At 48.6% G+C, this 24,204-nt stretch overlaps 1 long non-coding RNA gene and 1 pseudogene across 2 annotated transcripts; one reads left to right on the top strand and one right to left on the bottom strand.

Annotated features, from left to right (window-relative positions):
- The first annotated feature begins 2,888 nt into the window (after positions 1–2,888).
- LOC147960652 (uncharacterized) lies at positions 2,889–6,087 on the top strand. The gene is made up of 3 exons (XR_015611172.1): positions 2,889–3,193; positions 4,387–4,461; positions 5,768–6,087. It is a non-coding gene; the product is annotated as an uncharacterized LOC147960652 (long non-coding RNA).
- An 11,186-nt stretch (positions 6,088–17,273) lies between these two features.
- Positions 17,274–20,867, bottom strand: LOC125541162 (protein NRT1/ PTR FAMILY 8.3-like; annotated as a pseudogene). The gene is made up of 5 exons (XR_015611701.1): positions 19,538–20,867; positions 19,286–19,385; positions 18,956–19,173; positions 18,276–18,841; positions 17,274–18,178 (listed from the first exon to the last, which is right to left on the bottom strand). The product of XR_015611701.1 is annotated as a protein NRT1/ PTR FAMILY 8.3-like (transcript).
- Between the last annotated feature and the right edge of the window lie 3,337 nt (positions 20,868–24,204).

Here is a 24,204-nt window from a genome sequence, read left to right as displayed (position 1 = left end):
ACTAAACTTCTCTCACAAGCAAAACATGATCACACCTCAGTACTCTTTGGGTGTTAATCACATAGCGATGTGAACTAGATTATTGACTCTAGTAAACCCTTTGGGTGTTGGTCACATGTTGATGTGAACTATGGGTGTTAATCACATGGTGATGTGAACTATTGGTATTAAATCACATGGCGATGTGAACTAGATTATTGACTCTAGTGCAAGTGGGAGACTGAAGGAAATATGCCCTAGAGGCAATGATAAAGTTATTATTTATTTCCTTATATCATGATAAATGTTTATTATTCATGCTAGAATTGTATTAACCAGAAACATAATACATGTGTGAATACATAGACAAACAGAGTGTCACTAGTATGCCTCTACTTGACTAGCTCGTTGATCAAAGATGGTTATGTTTCCTAACCATAGACATGAGTTGTCATTTTATTAACGGGATCACATCATTAGGAGAATGATGTGATTGACTTGACCCATTCCATTAGCTTAGCACTTGATCGTTTAGTTTGTTGCTATTGCTTTCTTCATAACTTATACATGTTCCCATGACTATGAGATTATGAAACTCCCGTTTACCGAGGAACACTTTGTGTCCTACCAAACATCACAACTTAACTGGGTGATTATAAAGGTGCTCTACAGGTGTCTCCGAAGGTACTTGTTGGGTTGGCGTATTTCGATATTAGGATTTGTCACTCCGATTGTCGGAGAGGTATCTCTGGGCCCTCTCGGTAATGCACATCACTTAAGCCTTGCAAGCATTGCAACTAATAAGTTAGTTGCGGGATGATGTATTACGGAATGAGTAAAGAGACTTGCCCGTAATGAGATTGAACTAGGTATTCAGATACCGACGATCGAATCTCGGGCAAGTAACATACCGATGACAAAGGGAACAACATATGTTGTTATGCGGTCTGACCGATAAAGATCTTCATAGAATATGTGGGAGCCAATATGAGCATCCAGGTTCCGCTATTGGTTATTGACCAGAGACATGTCTCGGTCATGTCTACATAGTTCTCGGACCCATAGGGTCCGCACGCTTAAAGTTTCGGTGACGATTATATTATGAGTTTATGTGATTTGATGTACCGAAGGTAGTTTGGAGTCCCGGATGAGATCGGGGACATGACGAGGAGTCTCGAAATGGTCGAGACGTAAAGATCGATATATTGGACGACTATATTCGGACATCGGAAAGGTTCTGAGTGATTCATATATTTTCGGGGGTACCGGGGAGTTACGGGAATACGAGGAAGAAGTAATGGGCCTCATGGGCCAAGTGGTGGAAGAGAGGAGGCAGGGCGCGCGGCCCCCCTAGCCCAAACCAAATTGGACTAGGGGGCCGGTCCCCCTTTCCTCCTTTTCCTCCTTTTCCTCCTTCTCCTTCCTTCTCCTTCTCCTCCTTCCTTTCCTCCTCGTAGTAGGAGTAGGAAAGGGGAGTCCTACTCCTACTAGGAGGAGGACTCCTCCTCCTGGCGCGTCCATAGAGGGTCGGCCGGCCTCCCCCCTTGCTCCTTTATATACAGGGGCAGGGGGCACCTCGAGACACACAAGTTGATCAGTTGATCTCTCCCAGCCGTGTGCGGTGCCCCCCTCCACCATATTCCACTTCGGTCATATCATAGTGGTGCTTAGGCGAAGCCCTACGTCGGTAGCAACATCATCACCGTCACCACGCCGTCGTGCTGACGGAACTCTCGTGTGAAGCTCTGCTGGATCGGAGTTCGCGGGACGTCATCGAGCTGAACGTGTGCTGAACTCGGAGGTGCCGTGCGTTCGGTACTTGGATCGGTCGGATTGTGAAGACATACGACAAAATCAACTGCGTTGTGCTAACGCTTCCGCTTTTGGTCTACGAGGGTACGTGGACAACACTCTTCCCTCTCGTTGCTCTGCATCACCATGATCTTGCGTGTGCGTAGGAAAATTTTGAAATTACTACGTTCCCCAACACTTCTTACTTTGCTCTAGATATTTTCTTAAGTTTCAGTTCGAGACTTACTTTCCGCCTCCTTCCCCGATATTAGCTACCAGATAGTCAACCTTGCAGAGGTCCACTCTCCCGGAATACCCCCTTTATTCTTTCGTAAGTACGACGGAGTTCCCAAGGAAAGGATGCCGACTTCATCATGATGACCTGAAGCAGAGAAATGAAGACATCAACGTAATGGATCAACCGCTTCGAGAAGAGTAACCGCAACCGAGAAGATATGTTAGAATCTCGTAACCTAATCTCTTCCCCCTTACTCCCGCTCCTAAATCTCGGGACGACATTTCTTGTACTGGAGGAGAATTGTGACGGCCGGATAATTAGGCTATAGTAATCCCCCGTTGATGATGCCACGTCACCTCTGTCACTGTAGTTAATCTCGGGTTAGTTCAAAAACCAGTCCAAAATTCAAATTCAAAGTTTGGTAAATAATAAAAGTTTTCAAACATCAAAACTAAAACGTTCTAAATGTGTCAAATAAGTTATAGGTAAATATGGTGAAGAATCCACAACTCTATAATGTAACAAAAGGCTCTAAAATAATTAAAACAACACCTATAACAATTAATTAGATGCCTTTTAAAAATTATAATAATGCAAACTATTTTATTTAGCTGTCAACCTTTTTGTGCCAGTGTACTAAGTTAAAACACTAATTAGGAGTTGTATTTATATTTTATATAACTAAAATAAAATTAGACATTAAACATTAAACATTAAAAGAAAATCAAAAAGAAAATGTAAAAGAAAAGAACAAAAAAAGAACACCCCTAGCCCAACTAGGCCTTGGCCCAACCGCCCAACCCAACCGGCCAACCTAGCCGGCCCAACCATCCCGCACTCTCCATACCCCCACGTCCCCCGAACCCTAATCCTCGTAGCCCCACTTCCCCCCACTCCCTCGTCTCTCCTTTTCCCTCCCGATCCAGATCGAATCAGGCCGACCCCGTCGCCATCGCCCGAAGCTGTCGCGCCGCCCCCTGCCCTCGTCCTCGTCCTCGCGCCCCCGTCCCCTCTTCCCCCGACCGCACCGCTCGACGCCCCGCCGCCGTCGCCTCCTCCACGACTGCTCCCGCACCGACCCCGTCGTCATCGCCATCATGCGTCCTCCCCGCCACCTCGCCGTCTCCGCCCTCCTCCCCGGGCCGTCGTCCTCGAGCCTCACCGCCCCGTTCCCCTGCGCCGCAAGTGAGGCCCGACCTCCACCTTCCTTCTCTCTCGCTCGTTCTCGTTCGCCGTGCCTCGCGCTCGACCGCTCGCCCACCTTCCGGCTGCCCGTGCCCGCCTCATGGCGCCATGGCTAACGGCAACGTCCCCTGCACCCCCTCAGTTCCCCTGCTCCGCCACGGCCGTGTCGTCGCCCGCCTGCGCCTCACTGCTGCCGAACCCGCCTCCCCTGCCGCCCAACGTCATCGCCGGTGACCATTCCGTTCTCCCTCAGCCGCTGTGAACCGCACCATCGGACGCGACCTCGTGTGCATGTTCGATAAGAGCCAAAAAAAAGTCCTATTTGGTGCACTATACGAGAAACTCGAGCTCGCCGGAGTTGTCGCCGTCATTCGGACTCGCCGGAGAACTCCGGTGGCCGGCGTCCTACGTGGCAACAACCTGGCGCTGCAGGCCCTGCCTTTGGCCACTGCCACTGGGACCCAATGGGCCTAGATGACCCGGTGAACCACTGACGTGGCATGCCCATGTCGTTGACATGCGGGCCCTGCAGTTTAAAATGTTATAAAACCAAATAAAATTGCTAATTATAAAATTAATTAAACTGTTAGTTAAAATGATTAATTAGTTAACTTTAACAACCTGCTTAATAACCCAATCAACCAGATTAGTTAGTCAAATATTGTTTAGTAAAACCTGTACCAATGATATGGCCCTTTGACCAGTCAACGGACCAGTCAAACGCTGACTGGACATTTGACCAGGGCCCCACCTGTCAGCCCCTTAGACACACTCTGGGTACACTTCCTGTGCACCCATAGCATTTAAATACAAATTTAATTTCGAATTAAATTAAATCCAGAAATTAGAAAATCTTTTAAATCTTCGAAAAATCATAGTAAATAAACCGTAGCTCGGATGGAAAAACTTTGTACATGAAAATTGCTCAAAACGACGAGAGGAATCCGAATGCGCAGCCCGTTCGTCAGCCACGCATCCCTAGCATAGCGAACACGCAACTTTCCCCCTCCAATTCATCTGTCCAAAAACGCAAAACCCCGGGGATATTTTCCCGGAGGTTTCCCCCCTTCGCCGGTACCACCTCATACCGCGTTAGGGCACCCCTAGCACCGCGTATTGTCATGTTATGCCTTGTGATGCTTTGATTGCAATGTTGTTATTTATTGTGTTCCCCCTCTGTTACTTCTTTCTAGTAGACCCCAAGACTGTCGGCGACCCCCAGTTCGACTACAGTGTTGACGACCCCTCTCTCTTGCTAGAGCAACCAGGCAAGCCCCCCCCCTTTGATCATCAGATATCACCTACTCTTCTCTCTACTTCTTGCATTAGAGTAGTGTAGCATGTTACTGCTTTCCGTTAATCCTATCCTGATGCATAGCATGTCCTTGCTACTACTGTTGTTACCTTTACCTGCAATCCTAACGCTTAGTATAGGAGGCTAGTTTATCATCAGTGGCCCTACATTCTTGTCCGTCTGCCATGCTATACTATCGGGCCGTGATCACTCGGGAGGTGATCACGGGTATATACTATATACTTTATACATGATACATGTGATGACTAAAGTCGGGTTAGCTCGAGGAGTACCCGCGGTTGATTCACGAATTGGGGGCTGGAAGGACATACTTTCCCGACAGCCCTCTGTGTGGATCTTTGTGGCGAAGCGACGGGGCAGGTTGACACCACCTAGGAGAGAGGTGGGCCTGGCCCTGGTCGACGTTCGCGGTTATTTCAAAATAACAAGCTTAACGAGATCTTGGTATTTGATCTGAGTCTAGCTACTGGCCTATACGCACTAACCATCTACATGGGAACAGTTATGGGCACTCGATGTCATGGTATCAGCTGAAGCCTTTGTGACGTCAGCGACTGAGCAACGCGCGCCGGATTGGACTGGAACGCCTGCTAGGCTAGGTCTGCTTCCCGCCGCGTTCGCAACGTGCAGGTGTGCAACGGGCGATGGGCCCAGACCCCTGCGCCATAGGATTTAGACCAGTGTGCTGACCTCTCTATTGTGCCTAGGTAGGGCTGCAACGCGTTGATCTTCCGAGGCCGGGCATGACCCAGGAAAGTGTGTCTGGCCAAATGGGATCGAGCGTGTTGGGTTATGTGGTGCACCCCTGCAGGGAAGTTAATCTATTCGAATAGTCGTGATCTTCGGTAACAGGACGACTTGGAGTTGTACCTTGACCTTATGACAACTAGAACCGGATACTTAATAAAAGACACCCTTCCAAGTGCCAGATACAACCCGGTGGTCGCTCTCTAACAGGGCGACGAGGAGAGGACCACCGGGTAGTATTATGCTACACGTTGCTACTTGGTGAACTTACCATCTACTCTCTTCTCCTGTTGCAAGATGGAGGTTACCAGAAGCATAGTCTTCGATAGGACTAGCTATCCCCCTCTTATTCCGGCATTCTGCAGTTCAGTCCACATATGATATCCTTATTCCATTTGATACTAATGCATACCGATGTAGTGTAGCTCCTTGCTTGCGAGTACTTTGGATGAGTACTCACGGTTGCTTTGCTCTCTCTTTTCCCCCTTTCTATACCCGATTGCTGCGACCAGACGTTGGAGCCCAGGAGCCAGGCGCCACCGTCGACGACTACTACTACTCGGGAGGTGCCTACTACTACGTGCAGCCTGCTGACGACGACCAGGAGTAGTTTAGGAGGATCCCAGGTAGGAGGCCTGCGCCTCTTTCGATCTGTATCCCAGTTTGTGCTAGCCTTCTTAAGGCAAACTTGTTTAACCTACGTCTCTACTCAGATATTGGTGCTTCCGCTGGCTCGTCTATGATCGAGCTCTTGTATTCGAGCCCTCGAGGCCCCTGGCTTGTAATATGATACTTGTATGACTTATTTTATTTGTAGAGTTGTGTTGTGATATCTTCCCGTGAGTCCCTGATCTTGATCGTACACGTTTGCGTGTATGATTAGTGTACGATTGAATCGAGGGCGTCACAACATGGGCCCTAAGGGAGAAGAGGAGGGCCAGCCAGGGCAGGCCGCGCGCCCCCTCCCCCCTAGCCCGAATAGGACAAGGAAGGGGGCGGTGCCCCCCTTTCCTCTTTCCCCCTTCCCCTTTCCTTCTCCAACAAGGCAAGAGGGGGGGTCCTACTCCCGGTGGGAGTAGGACTCCTCCAGGCGCACCCCTAGGGCCGACCGCACCTCCCCCTCTCCCTCCTTTATATACGGGGACAAGGGGGCACCCCATAACACACAAGTTGATCTTCGTGATCGTTCCTTAGCCGTGTGCGGTGCCCCCTTCCACCATATTCCACCTTGGTCATATCGTAGCGGTGCTTAGGCGAAGCCCTGCATTGGTAGAACATCATCACCGTCATCACGCCATCGTGCTGACGAAACTCTCCCTCAACACTCGGCTGGATCGGAGCTCGAGGGACATCACCGAGTAGAACGTGTGCAGAACTCGGAGGTGCCGTATGTTCGGTACTTGAATCAGTCGGATTGGGAAGACGTACGACTACTTCCTCTACGTTGTGTCAACGCTTCCATTGCCGGTCTACGAGGGTACGTAGACAACACTCTCCCCTCTCGTTGCTATGCATCACCATGATCTTGCGTGTGCGTAGGAATTTTTTTGAAATTACTACGTTCCCCAACATCTACGTGTGAAGCGGAGTACATAACTGCATCCGAAGAAGCAAATGAAGGAGTCTGGATGAAGGAGTTCATATCTGATCTAGGTGTAATAGCTAGTGCATCGGGTCCAATGAAAATCTTTTGTGACAATACTGGTGCAATTGCCTTCGCGAAGGAATCCAGATTTCACAAGAGAACCAAGCACATCAAGAGACGCTTCAATTCCATCCGGGATTTAGTCCAGGTGGGAGACATAGAAATTTGCAAGATACATACGGATCTGAATGTTGCAGACCCATTGACTAAGCCTCTTCCACGAGCAAAACATGATCAGCACCAAGACTCCATGGGTGTTAGAATCATTACTATGTAATCTAGATTATTGACTCTAGTGCAAGTGGGAGACTGAAGGAAATATGCCCTAGAGGCAATAATAAAGTTATTATTTATTTCCTTATATCATGATAAATGTTTATTATTCATGCTAGAATTGTATTAACCGGAAACATAATACATGTGTGACTACATAGACAAACAGAGTGTCACTAGTATGCCTCTACTTGACTGGCTCGTTGATCAAAGATGGTTAAGTTTCCTAACCATTGACATGGGTTGTCATTTGATTAACGGGATCACACCATTAGGAGAATGATGTGATTGAGTTCACCCATTCCGTTAGCTTAGCACCCGATCGTTTAGTATGCTGCTATTGCTTTCTTCATGACTTATACATGTTCCTATGACTATGAGATTATGCAACTCCCGTTTACCGGAGGAACACTTTGTGTGCTACCAAACATCACAACGTAACTGGGTGATTATAAAGGTGCTCTACAGGTGTCTCCGAAGGTACTTGTTGGGTTGGCGTATTTCAAGATTAGGATTTGTCACTCCGATTGTCGGAGAGGTATCTCTGGGCCCTCTCGGTAATGCACATCACTTAAGCCTTGCAAGCATTGCAACTAATGAGTTAGTTGCGGGATGATGTATTATGGAACGAGTAAAGAGACTTGCTGGTAACGAGATTGAACTAGATATTGAGATACCGACGATCGAATCTCGGGGAAGTAACATACCGATGACAAAGGGAACAACATATGTTGTTATGTGGTCTGACTGATAAAGATCTTCGTAGAATATGTGGGAGCCAATATGAACATCCAGGTTCCGCTATTGGTTATTGACCGGAGACATGTCTCGGTCATGTCTACATAGCTCTCGAACCCGTAGAGTTCGCACGCTTAACGTTTCGATGACAGTTATATTATGAGTTTATATGTTTTGATGTACCGAAGGTTGTTCGGAGTCCCTACTCCCGAACCCACCGAGAGTGTCGTGTTCATCTCCCACTTCCTCCGAGGACTAGGCCTCGCTCTGGATCCCTTTGTTAGGGGTCTTATGTTCTATTACGGGCTAGATTTTCACGATCTGGCCCCGGATTCCCTTCTTCACATCTCGACATTTATTGTCATATGTGAGGCCTTCCTCCGCATTACCCCTCACTTCGGCATGTGGCTCAATACCTTCGATGTGAAGCCGAAGATGATCGAGGGGCAGCACGCATCGTGCGGAGGCGCTTCAATAAGCAAAATTGCTGACACTCCATGGCCCGAGGGTTACTTCCCAGAGGTGTCCGGATTGTGGCAGCAGGAGTGGTTCTACATCACAGCTCCCCGAAGTGCCAAGTGGGTAGTTGCCCCCGCCTTCCGCTAAGGCCCCCCACCATAACTGATGTCATGGATCAGCAGGGGGCTGAGCTGGGGTCCAGCCAAGGACGTGCCAATACTGCAAAGCCGTATCCGAGATCTCCTCGAGAGAGATATCAGTCTGGTTATGGTAGTGCAAGTTATGCTAGTCCGTCAAGTCCATCCTTGCAACCGCCGGCCCCTTCGCATGTGGGAATTCAACCCAGAAGGACCACAACCTATCCAACATTTCCTCGGCATGACGCACGAAGAGATGTACAAATTGTTCATCGGACCACAAATAATGTGTCCGGACATCACTGAGGATGCAGGTCTGAGCTGCAATCGCCCGGATACCCAAGTAAGTAGCCCCGCATCCGAACACACTGTCCATTTTATTTATATCAACGTTGCCCTAAAAAAGAAAAACCGCTCTTGGTCCAGGATTGGATAGCGAAGGCAAAGTTGATCAGGTGTCTGGCCCCCCTCCCTGAGACCTCACCAAATCCCGTGCTAACCAGGATGCTGGAGATCACGCTTTATCAAGCGCCCTTGGGAGAAGATAAAGGGGGGAACAAGGAGGTTAGCGCCTCCGCGAAGGAGGTTAGCCGGGGAGGAGGGACTGAAACTTCCTCTCCCCAGGGAAGGAAGAGGACCACCTCCGAGGGCCCGGAGACAATGGTCTCCAAACGGGGAAGAAATCTTCGCCAGAGGGTCCTGCCACGGGGGCTACCCTGGCCGCACTATGCCCTCAAGGGGATCAGCCCTCCACCGAGCTGTAAGTAAAAGGGTACATAATAATGAAAATATCTCGCTTTACTTCTGAGGAAAATAACCGAAGCATTTATCTTGCAGTTCGGATCTTAGCCCTTCTCAGCAGAGCTCGTGTTTAGGGGATCTTCTTCCAGAGATGATGGAGAGCGAAACGCCTCCCCCTGCCACACCGTCTCACGAGGCGGGCGACCCCGAGGTGTCGTCGCGGAGGGTTTCTCCTGATCCGTCAAGCCCAGAAGGTAATCCTATGGCCACCCGAAGTCCTAAGTATCCGGCTCTTGAAGAGAGCAATCAAAAGAGTCCAGCATCATCTGGTGTGCGGTCGGACGTACTGAGGGATCTGTTAGAGCAAGCGGCTATCTCAGAAGAGCACCGCACATTGATGGGTACGGTGATTGAAAGGATTTCATCCGCCGAAAGTGGGTTGCATGAAGCCTTTATGAGTATACTAACGGGTTTTGAGGTATGTGAAATGATGTACATTTTTGACAGTACCACACATTTTTAGATGTGCCCTATGTAGATAGTAGCCCCTGAGACTCTGGTTGCCATCGAAAACGGCGGCAAACAGAGGATCATAGTCCCAGGTAATAACCAGACTGCCTTTATGTGCAGGTGGTGGAAGCTCCGGTGGCTAGCCGGATTAATGGGTTTGCCAAACTGAAGCGGCAGCTGGATGCGGCGGATGCCGACATCGTGCTTGTCAACAAGCGGCTTGACGAGGCACAGGGGCAGTGATTTTTCTGGTGATCATCACATAGTAAGAGCAGCATGATGCCAGTATCTTTAATGTGTTGTGACTGCAGATGGAGCTGCCACCATGGAGGCCCTTCGGGCGGAGCTTGCCCGAGCCAAGGAGCACGCAAGGAGCAGCAATGCGGCCGCTTTAAAGGCGGCCGAGGGTTTAAGGGCCGAACAGGCCACACATTGTGAGAGCAAAGAAAAAATTGCCAAGATGGTCGTGGAGTTAAAAGATATTGTTGACCGTTACTAGCTTATTGAAGAAGAAAACCGGGCGAAGGCGACGGACCTAGAGAAGGCCCGGGTGGCTGCCAAGGAAGCCCGCTCCAAAATTAGAGCGACGAAGGAGGAGCTGAATCAAGCTTTGGATATCGTTTCTAGGAAGCCCTTCTTGTTGCGGACTAAGTTCGGAGATCCAAAATATGCTCCTCTAGACCGGCTATGGAGTTCTGCGGACGAGTACATGGATTTGGCTGCAAGTGCTGCTGATGCGGCCGAGTACTTCAAGGATCAAAAGGGTCCTGAAGTGGAGAAGCTGTTCTGGTCACAGTTTCACACTCTAGTCCGTCCGATGTTGCTGAATGAGCGATTGACCGGTTGGGCCGAGCTCCATAGATTATCCGGACTTGCCATGAGGTCCGTAGTGGATCATTTGTGGCCAGGAGGGCTAAGGCCGAATAACTACTTTAGCTTGGTGCAACAATTCCTTGGTGATGTGCCACGCATCGATGCTGTAAAGAGGTCGGCGTGCATAGAGGGCTCGCGGATGGCCCTTGCCCGTGTCAAAACATACTGGGCGGAGATGGATGCCAACACTGTTGCGGCACAGGGTTCGGCCATAGGCCGAGTGGCTGCCGAGCACTACTTTGAAGAAGTTCTTGAAGGCGCTCGTTTGATAGAGGCTCAGTGCTCGAAGAATATTATGTTTAAGTGACATGTATTCCCATTGTAAGAACAATGCTTTATTGAATTTATCAAGGCTTTATTTATACTTTTGCCTGAAAGTGCTATGATGCCTCATGTGCGGCCGTTTATGTATATATGTATATAACCTGAAAGATGGCAGTCGTCGGCTTCAACCCCCACGCATATAATGCGGGGGTGTTCGCAGAAGACGCATGTTCACACTTGATCCAACGTCTTGGTCCATTAAGGAGGTGATAGCATAGCGAACTAGGCAATCAGACTATAATGCTTTAACACTTTCACTTAGCCAGAGGAGTTTGATAGTGGGGCTACTATATAGCCCCTGGTGGCTCCGCGCTCATCCGAATTCGGGGCGCGTACATGCCTGGCCGGGAAACGGCCCTTCGTTAAGGCGGAGGAATCCTGAAGATTCCGCTAGGTCATCGAGTGGTTGACCAGTCTCACGCTATATCATGACAGTCAGTTTTCGGCTTTCTCTACTGAGGTGCTCGTCCGGATGAACCAGGGCACAATCGCAGTAGTTCTCCTGGTGCCGCCTTAGCCGATAGAGCAGAACGTAAGGCAGCAAAACACAGGAGCCGGGCAAACCCAACATTTGACCAAAGACATGATTCGGAGCTCATGCATATAAGGCCAAACTCGCGACACCGAACACTCCCTAAGGTATTCGGTCTTTATGATGTAAACCGGGCTAAACAGTGCCCTTTGTAATAAGCCCCTGGTGTCCAGGTACGTGCAATATTCTGACGTGGCCACATGCCAATACGTCAGCATCCTTCTCAATTGTACTGAGAATCCGGGGGATGTGTATCAACAAGAGACAGTAAAAAAGGTTTACGCAGGGTCTTAATCTAAAAAGAATCCTTGGAACGGGTCCGTGCTGCACGTCTGCGCCTGTGTCTCCGTTGTGTCGTATCCTGGACGGGTGTAGCACGATGGTCATCTGTAAAAGAGAGGAACTTAGCTGAAAAGTTGTCGTGCAAAAGGTAGGTTATACTAAATAAACCATGTATAGTTTAAGACGAGTAAGGTTGAGCCTAATTGTCACTTGTTTACACGCGTTGAGCCCCTTGTATTGTTATAGTGGTATAGGCATCAAACCTGTATCAATTATATATAGCTGCACCGGACTCGTCTAACCGCGTCCGTGGTCTTAATGACCTGTCAGATGCTCTAGTTGGTGAGGCCGTTTAGTGTGCGGCTGCCAAGGCAGCCGCACAGTCTTCCGCGCGCAAGGAACGCTCGATATTTCCATTTACTGTAATGATGCCACGTGGACCGGGCATCTTAAGCATGAGGGAAGCGTAATGCGTTATTGCGTTAAAGCGAGCGAAAGCTTTGCGTCCGAGTAGTGCTTGATAGCCACTTTGGAACGGAGTGATGTGGAAGGTTAACGTTTCGATGCGGAAGTTATCAGGAAAGCCGAATGTAACCTCTAGTAGTAGGGAGCCCGTGCAATGGGCTTCTGAGCCTGGCGTTACTCCTTTAAAGGTAGTATTGCTATGGCTGGTTTTTGTTGGGTCTATCCCCATTTTGCGGACTGTGTCCTGATATATCAGGTTTAAACTGCTGTCGCCATCCATCAGGACTCGTGTGAAGCGGTATCCGTCAATTATTGGGTCTAATACCAAGGCAGCCCATCCTGCACGCCGGATACTTGCCGAGTAATCCCGATGGTCAAAGATGATCGGTTGGGACGACCAGTGGCAGAACTCCGCGGTGATAGGCCCTGGGGCATGTGTCTCTAGGAGTGCCGCTTTGTTTCTCCCCTTTTTCATGTGTAACACGTTTACTGTTTTGACTTCTGGTGGGAATTTCTTCTGTTCCCCAGTGCTTTGCTTGCGAGGCTCATCCTTGTCTTCGCTTCGTGTATCCTGCCCCTTATGTTCGGCGTTGAGCTTGTCGGACTGCTTGAAGACACAACATTCTCTATGGGTATGATTTGCAGGCTTACCGGGGGTGCTGTGGATCTGACATATTTTATCCAGAATCTTGTTTAGGCTGGACAGTTCGTCTCTGTTGCCTTTGGAGGGCAGCTTTTGTTGACCTGGCCGAGAGCTTCTAAATCCAGCATTTACCGCCGTGCTCTTCGGGCTGTCTTCTTTATTCCGGCGCTTGTTTTTGTTGCATCGTGGTTTTCCGTTTCCGTCCCTGACTTCAGATGTACTTGGGTCGCTGGTGCTGCATCGGGCTAACCAGCTATCCTCGCCCGCGCAAAAGCGGTACATGAGGCTTGTTAATGCTACCATTGTTCTCGGCTTTTCTTGGCCGAGGTGTCTGGCAAGCCATTCGTCTCGAACGCTGTGCTTAAAAGCTGCTAAGGCTTCGGCGTCCGGGCAGTCGACTATTTGGTTCTTTTTAGTAAGAAACCTGTTCCAAAGCTTTCGGGCTGACTCTCCGGGCTGTTGAGTTATATGACTCAAATCGTCTGCATCCGGTGGTCGGACATAGGTCCCTTGAAAATTTGCCCGAAAAGCGTCTTCGAGCTCTTCCCAGCTTCCAATGGAGTTTTCGGGGAGGCTTTTAAGCCAATGCCGAGCTGGCCCTTTGAGCTTGAGGGGTAAGTACTTGATGGCGTGGAGATCGTCTCCTCGAGCCATATGGATATGGAGGATGTATTCCTCAATCCAGACCCCAGGGTCTGTCGTTCCATCGTATGCCTCTATGTTTTACGGGTTTGAATCCCTCTGGAAATTCGTGGTCCAGCACCTCATCGGTGAAACATAGGGGGTGTGCGGCACCCCTGTATTTGGGTGTACCGTGGTGTTGGGATGTTTGTTGTGTTGCATTGCATGCTGGAGCGCGCTTGTGTGGCCCGTAGATGGATTTGGTTGCGCCATCCTTTTGATGCGAGCCCTCACGCGGATCGCATACTGGCTTATGTGCGGCGTCGTTTGCCGTTCTATGTTGGCCACGAGGTGGTCTATCCGACCGGATTGCCGTTTTGTTTTTGATTGCGGGGGATCTAAGGCCTCCTCATCGAATTCAGGTAGCAACTTTCGCTTCGGGTAGCTCTTGGTGTGGCGATTACCGCCGTACTTCGCTGTAGTGTTGAGTACTTCACTCCATCTGATTTTGAGTGTGTCTTGTGCAACCCTGAGCCTTTGCTTCTGCTTTTCAGACTCGTCGCAGTGGCAACAAGCCTTTGATGGGTATTCTGTTGCTCCGGGTGCCTGTCCGGTGTGATGTCATCCGAACTACTATCTTCGACGGAGTCGGGTTGTTCGGTTTGATTCTCCGTGTTGCCGTGGTCGGACGATGGTTCAATGCCGTGTTTGTCGTCTGCTGGCTCGCCTTGCTCTATCGCTGGATTTATATGATCGCTGCTTCTACCGAGGTAGGATTTGGAGCGGCGCTTACGCCGCCGCTTTGACTGCTTCTCGAGGGAACAACCGTTCGCTGCGTCCTTCCGTTCTTCGTCGTCGTTTTCTTTGGGTGTGTCCACCATGTATACATCATATGATGAAGTGGGCGTCCAGTGCCCTGTGGGCAGTGGTTCCTGTTCGTCTCCTGCATCGTCGTCCATACCATCGATTCCTTCGGAGTCGAAGTCGAGCATGTCGGTCAAATCGTCGACAGTGGCTACTAAGTGGGTGGTGGGTGGGCGGCGGATTTCTTCGTCATCCGTATCCCAATTCCGCCGGACATAGTTCGGCCAGGGCTCTTCTGACAGAGAGAGAGACCTTAATGAGTTCAGTATGTCGCCAAAAGGCGAGTGCTAAAAGATATCCGCGGAGGTGAACTCCATGATCGGTGCCTAGCCGGATTCGATGGGCACGGGCGCAGGTGGTTCGGAGTCCGTGGCCGGGGAAGAATCCGGCAGTTTGGCGTCACGGCTCTCGTGAAGGGTAAGGTCGATACTCGGCTCGATCGCCGATGAGAGTGCGGCCTCCGCGGTGGGGTCTATCCACCCGTCACTGGATGGCGCAATTGGCTCCGATTTGAGGGTCGGAGCGGTCGCCGGTGCAATCTCCCGAACACTGTCCGATGGTGGAGCTAAGTCATGCTCATCGTGACCGTGTGGCACACTCGGCAAGGGCTCGAATCCGTCGAAGATCAAGTCTCCGTGGATGTCGGCTGTGTAGTTCAACTTTCCAAATCTGACCTGATAGCCAGGGGCGTAGCTCCCGATCTGCTCCAGATGGCCAAGCGAGTTGGCCCACGGTGCGGAGCCGCCGAATACAAAGATCTGTCTGGGGAGAAAAGTCTCACCCTGGACTGCATCGCTATCGATGATCGAAGGAACCATAAAGCCTAATGGTGACGACACAGAGGAACTCTCAATGAAAGCACCAATGTCGGTGTCAAAACTGGCGGATCTCGGGTAGGGAGTCCCGAACTGTGCGTCTAAGGCGGATGGTAACAGGAGGCAGGGGACACAATGTTTTACCCAGGTTCGGGCCCTCTTGATGGAGGTAAAACCCTACGTCCTGCTTGATTATTCTTGATAATATGAGTAGTACAAGAGTTGATCTACCACGAGATCAGAGAGGCTAAACCCTAGAAGCTAGCCTATGGTATGATTGTATGTTGTCCTACGGACTAAAACCCTCCGGTTTATATAGACACCGGAGGGGGCTAGGGTTACACATAGTCGGTTACAAGGAAGGAGATCTACATATCCGTATTGCCAAGCTTGCCTTCCACGCCAAGGAGAGTCCCATCCGGACACGGGACGAAGTCTTCAATTTTGTATCTTCATAGTCCAACAGTCCGGCCAAAGGATATAATCCGCCTGTCCGGATACCCCCTAATCCAGGACTCCCTCACCTATGTTTGGATATCGGAAGTGTTCCGGGTGAAATCGGGATTTTACCGGAGTACCGGGAGGTTACTGGAACCCCCCGAGGACTTAATGGTCCTTAGTGGGCCTTGGTGGAAAGAGAGGAGAGGCGGCCAGGGCATGGGCATGGGCCGCGCCCCCTCCCCCCTAGTCCGAATAGGACAAGGAGAGGGGGGCGGCACCCCCCCTTCCTTCTTCTCCTCCACCTCTTTCCCCTCTCTCTCTCCTAGTCCAACAAGGAAAAGGGGGGAGTCCTACTCCCAGTAGGAGTAGGACTCCTCCTGGCGCGCCCCTCTCTAGGCCGGCCGCACCCCCCCCCCCTTGCTCCTTTATATACAGGGGCAGGGGGCACCCCATGGACACAACAATAGGTCGTTTGATCTTTTAGCCGTGTGTGGTCCCCCCCCTCCATCATAGTCCACCTCGATAATATTGTAGCGGTACTTAGGCGAAGCCCTGCGTCGGTAGAACATCATCATCGTCACCACGCCCTCGTGCTGACGAAACTCTCCCTCAACACTCGGCTAGATCGGAGTTCGAGGGACGTCATCGGGCTGAACGTGTGCTGAACTCGGATGTGCCGTACGTTCGGTACTTGATCGGTCGGATCGTGAAGACGTACGGCTACATCAACCGCGTTGTGCTAATGCTTCCGCTTTCGGTCTACGAGGTTACGTGGACAACACTTTCCCCTCTCGTTGCTTTGCATCACCATGATCTTGCGTGTGTGTGGGAATTTTTTTGAAATTACTACGTTCCTCAACATGTCCGGCCTAATTACATGAGATTTCTCTCTCTTTTTCATAGTTCTGGATACGCGGGGATCTAGCGAGTAGTTGTTGTTCGGTTCGGTTCGATGGTGGTCATGTAAGCAATCATGTATTGTATGCTTTGGTGGTGGGCTCTTCACCCTTTTCTTCTATCAATATATAATACACACACATGCGTATTCTAAAAAAATCTGATTTTTTCTGTAAATATCAATAAGTGTTTTATCTTCATGAAAATTGCAGTGATGGTATGATATTTGTGAAGGTCTGGGCAAGAAAAAAAGTTGATGCTCCAAATAGACTCTTTTTAAAGCGGAACATTGATTGTCTTTTGGGCGACAGATCCATGAATATCATTTTATCACGAAATTTGCACACAGTAAGAAACTAAGCAACTTTTGTTACCTTTTTTATATGTTTTCTATTTTTGGATTTTACTGTTCTGTTCGTGAGAGGATTTGAGCTTGGGACTAGAATGGCAGTACGACACTTTCGATCTTCTTGAGGCATTTCGCTATTGCCGATGAAATAAGTCTCCACTTTCTTGGAACTGAAAATTATCAGTGTTGGAACTGACAAATCAAAAGTACCCTTCTGAGTTCACATGGACAGTAAATTCAAAAGAATTAAACAAAATCTGAATAAACTATGACAAATGATCGAGGTGTTTGCAAATTTTCATTACAGAGCATCGATTTTCTTTCTTTTGTTAAGCCTTCCAAGAAGGTGATCTCACGATGAAAATTTGCAAACACTTACAATATTTGTCAATGCTTATAACAAAAAAGATTCAGAATTTTTTGAATTTTTCATTTTTCAAAAATTTACTGTTCATCCAAACTCATTAGAGCTCGAGCTCATATACTCCGCGTCCCTGAAAAAAATTAGCAGCTCTTTTTGGATTCGTACATCCTGGCAAAGCTCCCAAACGCCATCAGATTCAGGCAACCAAGTCCAGCCATCATCCAGAAGAAGCGATCCAGGTGACCCTCATTCAGGTCGTCGGGGATCCACCCGGGCCCGCCGCCTCTCGCCGTCGCCCACTGCAGTGCCGTCAGCAAGAACGAGCTCAGGTAGCCGCCGGCCGCTACCGCGAGGAGCCCGAGCGCCGTGCACACGGTCTTCATCGTGGCCGGCGCCTGGCTGTAGAAGAAGTCGAGCTGGCCGATGGTGGCGAGCAGCTCGCCCACGCCCTCCAGTGCGTACTGCGGTGCCTGCCATAGCAAGCTGGTCGTATTTGGCGCCAGCGGCGACGCCTTTGCCGCGCGGAGGCGCGCCGTCTCGAGAAGCGCCGCGGCGGTCATGGTGAGCAGATCCTCTGCAGCTCCGAGATTCCCTTCTCCCGATCCGTGAGCCTCCTGGCAGCCGGAACGAAGGCCCGGTCGTAGAGCGGGACCAGGACGATTGCTGTGAGTATATCGAAGGTGGGCATGGACGCGGGCGGGACGCGCACGGAGCCGACGGTGGCGTCCATCGCCATGCCTTGCTCGACGAATGTGGAGGAGACCTGCGTCGCCATGGCATAGAAGAAGACGACGGTCGCCCAGATCGGCAGCATCCGCACGAGAATCTTGAGCTCCTCGACCTGCGTCACCATGCAAAGTCTCCACGGGCTGTGCTGCAGCAGCGTCGGAGCGGCTGCCGTCTCCACCTCCTTGTCCGAAGCCACGACAATGGCGGCCTTGTCGAAGAATCTGAGCAAACAAGCAACAGATCCATCTTGAGTGGTGAATTGGAGCAAGCAAGGTGCAGGCAGCTACGAGTAAACCTCGCAGAATTGCTGCAACTGACCGGAGATCTGTGGTGTGCTCGATCCTCCGAACTCCCTTCATGGCGGGGTCGTCTTCCGGCGGCATGTCGTAGAGCAGAGAGCTATCAGCAGGCAGCTCGACGCGGAACTTTCTCACGGCGGCGACAACAACCTGGCAGACTCTGGTGAGCGGACTGCCGCGGGTTCGCTGGTACCTGTATCTCCGCGACGCCGCAACCAGGCAAGAAAGCCCGACGACCAGGACGACCGCCGGAATTGTCAGGCCCACCGCCCAGCCGTAACGATCCTGCATCCACACGATGCCGTTGCTGGACATCAGCGACGCGCAGCTCATGTTGAACACGTACCAGTTGAAGAAGGAGCCCTTCATGGCGCGCTCCACCGGGTCACCGTCGTCGAACTGGTCGGCGCCGAAGGACATGAGGCACGGGCGGAGTCCGCCCAACCCGACGGCAATCATGTAGAGGCCGAGAAACAAGAGGAACTCCTGAACCGACACAATGTTGGACGAGGTGAGGCCTCTGAACAGCACGCCGTTCTTGACGAGCAGCGGGAGGTACGCCGAGAGAGCTGCCATGAGCATGCCCTGCCCAAAAACAGAGAGACCATTATTGGAGTCTGAATTTTCTCAATTGGGACAAGGCAGGATGTTGACTGTAGCGTGGGGAATTATTGAAGTGATGTTAGATTGGGTACTGACTGCGACGCCGATGAAGAAGGAGACGACCATGGTGCGGTACCTTCCCCAGTAGGAGTCGGCCACGACGGCGCCGGCGAGGGGCATGAGGAAGCAGGTGGCCTGCCAGGTGGACACGTTCGTCGCCGCGGCGACGTTGCTCTGGCCCAGGACGCCGGTGAGGTAGGTGACGAGGTTGAAGGAGATGCCGTAGAACGCCACGCAGTAGCAGAACTCGGTGCCTGCATGGACACCACCGTTCCAAGGTAACGAGAAACTAAATTAACACCATCGCGCAGAGAATTTTATCGGCAAGAACACCTGAAATCTAAATCGTAACGAGAAACAGATTACCGAGAACTGGGAGGCAAGCGCGCCATCCACCTGTGCGATTCCTCAGCGCCGGGTTCCCGTCGAAATCGAGGGACCCGTCGGTGGCGTACGCCTCCGCTGCCTGCGACGGCAATCGCCACCAAAAATTAACAGCTGAGCATCATCCATGCCAATGCCAGGGGTTGAAAATCTAAGCAGGCGAAATGCCAAGGTGCTCATAGATTGTAGAGAAAATAATCACGGCGGGGGAGCCAGAGGCTAGGGGAAAGAGACCTCGGCGGGAAGGCGGGCGAGCAGGGCCACGGTGTGCTCGCCGGCGGAGGCCATGGCCAGAGCTTGGGAGCGTACGCGTACGCCTCTCGCCTGTCCGATGCTGCAGACTGCAGTTGGCCCGTGGAGCCGCTAAGCTGGGTCCCACGTTATTTTTAACATAGTACAGACGCAAACGTTTATATAAAAACACTCATACACTCACCTCTATGAACGCACACACACACCTTACTCTATGAGCACCTTCGAGAGACTGAACCGGCATATCATTTTAAGATTTTATGAAGTCACTGTAGACGCCTCGTAGTCGATAGAAACATCTCCTCCCACTGAAAGCGTATCGCCAGAATTTCTGAAATAAATTTAGGATAAATGCGAGCATCAGGATTTGAACCCTGATAGGTTGAGATATTATTGTCTACCTAACCATCTCAATCAGTCTATAGAAAAATAATTCCGCAGTGAAAAAAAATGTAGTAGAGGCCATCGGAGGCCATCAGGGCCGCAAATCTGAAACGGAAGATATACAAAATATTATCTGATGACTGCCTACGATGGGGCACCGCATTCAGATTCAGCACGGATGTATGGGCACCGAATTCAAGGCAAGTTTGTTCTGTATACTCCTTCCGTCCAATAAAAAGTGTATGTTTGGCTTTAAAATTTGTACATAAAAATGTATTTTTATCTTTCTAATGTACTTTAAAGTAGAAAATAAATACTTCTTTCTCATTATACGGTAATCAACACTAATAATAATCTACACATAGTCTTCTTAATTTTTTACATGCACTTAACTCATTGGGTTCCCCGCAAAAAAAAACTCATTGGGGTTGGTTAATTAAAATAAAGAAAGATGGTGACTTGCACTTTTCCAATGCATTTTTACTTTACTCCATAATTTGTTTTAAAATCTCTAGATGTATACTCTTCACCGAACGGAGGGAGTAGATGCTAATGGGTGTTCTTCTTTGCGAACTGGGACGATACCAATAATTTACACTAATGATTTGTGCGAACTGAGCCTAGCTGAGATGGTTAGAATTTTTTTTGTGTGGAATCAACCATTAGGGTTTATGTCATAGACTTGACACTCCTGCTCATATTTTTATGAATTTATTATATGCTTTCTGATGATGTTTCTTCAGTGAAAAGATATGTTTTCATCAACTATGAAGATCTTTGTAGTGACTAAAGATGTTGTGCTAGCTCACTCTTTTGAAGGTGCTCATAAGGACCTAATATGGATGCCTATGTTCATAGGAGTGGGTGGGTGTATATATGTATGTGTATATACGAGCGTTTGCTCATGTAATGTGTTAATAAAAATGATCCACCATAGTTTACTACGATTTTTTAGATGACTATTATAGCGTGCTTGGGATCCAGTGTAAAAAAAAGACCAACGGGATGAGCACTGTCCGGCATATTTTCACAAAAGGAGTGGGAAACCCATTAAAATATCGAAAGTATCTTTCTACACCCAGGCTCAAATGCTCCTAATGTGAACAGTAAAATCAGAAAAATAGAAATTTTCTTTTGTATACTTTAAAAATTGTTTGTTGTGCATGTAAAATTTCATTACAAAATCACATGTCCAAAATGGAAGTCTACTACGAGGCATGGTTACATGTCAATAGCGTAGCTTGTCTCGAATAATGTACTCAATTGTGCAAGTGGCCACTATGTTTACGACAATGTTCATGGTATTTGGAAAAGACAATGCTTATACTGGAAGATGAAAGAGTTGCATATCAATCTCAATACAGAACCAGGATACCCACAATAATATGCCATACACTTGAGAGCTATCACCCTCCATGTGACCTATGGGTATGAAACTCAGATTTTATTATGTTTTTCAAATTCGCAATGTTTTTTTTTTTGCATTTTTGCGAATGTTTTTCTATTTCATGAACCTTTTTTAACCCCATGTGACCTATGACAAGTAGACCGACTCCTGCCTGCATCTACTACTATTACTCCACACATCGACCGCTATCCAGCAAGCATCTAGAGTATTACGTTCATAAGAACAGAGTAACGCTTTAAGCAAGACGACATGATGTAGAGGGATAAACTCATGCAATATGATATAAACCCCATCTTTTTATCCTCGATGGCAACAATACAATACGTGTCGTTTTCCTTTCTTTCACTAGGATCGAGCACCGCAAGATTGAACCCAAAGCTAAGCACTTCTCCCATTGCAAGAAAGATCAATCTAGTAGGCCAAATGATAATTCGAAGAGACTTGCAAAGATAACCAATCATACATAAAAGAATTCATAGAAGATTCAAATATTGTTGATAGATAAACTTGATCATAAACCCACAATTCATCGGATCTCGACAAACACACCGCAAAAGAAGATTACATCGAATAGATCTCCAAGAGAATCGAGGAGAATTTTGTATTGAGATCCAAAGAGAGAGAAGAAGCCATAGCTATGGACACAAAGGTCTGAGGTAAACTACTCACACATCATCGGAGGGGCCATGGAGTTGATGTAGAGGCCCTCCGTGATCAATGCCCCCTCCGGCGGAGCTCCGGAAAAGGCCCCAAGATGGGATCTCTTGGGTACAGAAGGTTGCAGCGGTGGAAATAGGATTCCGTGGTGCTCCTGGATGTTTTCGGGGTATGTCAATATATATAGGAGGAAGAAGTAGGTCGGTGGAGCAACGAGGGGCCCACGAGGGTGAAGGGCGCGCCCAGGGTGGTAGGCGCGCCCCCCTGCCTCGTGGCCTCCTCGATTGTTTCTTGACGTCCACTCCAAGTCCCCTGGATCACGTTTGTTCCAAAAATCACACTCCCGAAGGTTTCATTCCGTTTGGACTCCGTTTGATATTCCTTTTTTGCGAAACACAGAAATAGGCAAAAAAACAACAATTTGGGCTGGGCCTCCGGTTAACAGGTTAGTCCCAAAAATAATGTAAAAGTGTAAAATAAAGCCCATTATCATCCAAAACAGATAATATAGCATGTAACAATAAAAAATTATAGATACGTTGGAGACGTATCAAGCATCCCCAAGCTTAATTCCTGCTCGTCCTCGACTAGGTAAATGATAAAAACAAATTTTTTGATGTGGAATGCTTCCTAACAAATTTCTCAATGTAATTTTCTTTATTGTGGCATGAATGTTCAGATTCGAAAGATTCAAGATAAAAGTTTAATATTGACATAAAAATAATAATACTTCAAGCATACTAACAAAGCAATCATGTCTTCTCAAAATAACATGGCCAAATAAAGTTCATCCCTACAAAATCATATAGTTTGGTCATGCTCCATTTTCGTCACACAAGAATGCTCTCATCATGCACAATCCTGATGACAAGCCAAGCAATTGTTTCATACTTTAGTAATCTCAAACTTTTTTCAATTTTCATGCAATACATGAGCGTGAGCCATGGATATAGCACTATGGGTGGAATAGAATATAATGAAGGGGGTTATGTGGAGAAGAAAAAAAAGGAGAAACTGTCACATTGAGGCGGCTAATCAATGGGCTAGGGAGATGCCCATCAATTGATGTCAATGCAAGAAGTAGGGATTGCCATGCAACAGATGCACTAGAGCTATAAATGTATGAAAGCTCAACAAAAGAAAATAAGTGGGTGTGCATCCAACTTGATTGCTCACGAAGACCTAGGGCACTTGAGGAGGCCCATTGTTGGAATATACAAGCCAAGTTCTATAATGAAAAAATCCCACTAGTATATGAAAATGACAAAACAAGAGACTCTCTATCATAAAGATCATGGTGCTACTTTGAAGCACAAGTGTGGAAAAAGGATAGTAGCATTGCCCCTTTTTATTTTATTTTATTATTATTTCCTCGGCCTTCTTTTTTTGGCCTTTCCTTTTTTTGGGACAATGGTCTATTAATGATGATCATCACACTTCTATTTATTTACAACTCGATGATTACAACTCGATACTAGAACAAGACATGACTCTATATGAATGCCCTCCGGCGGTGTACCGGGATGTGCAATGACTCATGAGTGACATGTATGAAAGAATTACGAACGGATTGTTTCTTGACGTCCACTCAATTGTTTCTTGACGTCCACTCCAAGTCCCCTAGATCACGTTTGTTCCAAAAATCACGCTCCCGAAGGTTTCATTCCGTTTGGACTCCGTTTGATATTCCTTTTCTGCGAAACACTGAAATAGGCAAAAAAACAGCAATTTTGGCTGGGCCTTCGGTTAATAGGTTAGTCCCAAAAATAATATAGAAGTGTAAAATAAAGCCCGTTATCATCCAAAACAGATAATATAATAGCATGGAACAATCAAAAATTACAGATACGTTGGAGACGTATCACACTCGGGCCCTAGTGACAAGCATTAAGCATAGCAAAGTCATAGCAACGTCAATCTCAGAATATAGTGGATACTAGGGATCAAATCCTAACAAAACTAACTCGATTACATGATAAATCACATCCAACCCATCACCGTCCAGCAATCCTATGATGGAATTACTCACGCACGGTGGTGAGCATCATGAAATTGGTGATGGAGGAAGGTTGATGATGATGATGACGACGGCGACGGATTCCCTCTCCGGAGCCCCGAACGGACTCCAGATCAGCCCTCCCGAGAGAGTTTAGGGCTTGGCAGCGGCTCCGTATCATAAAACGTGATGAATCCTTCTCTC

This window comes from Triticum urartu, chromosome 7A (assembly GCF_056163025.1).
Source record: "Triticum urartu cultivar PI428250 chromosome 7A, HENAU_Tu73, whole genome shotgun sequence".
Classification (NCBI taxonomy): Eukaryota; Viridiplantae; Streptophyta; class Magnoliopsida; order Poales; family Poaceae; genus Triticum; species Triticum urartu.
This window is presented reverse-complemented; position numbering and strand designations above follow the sequence as displayed.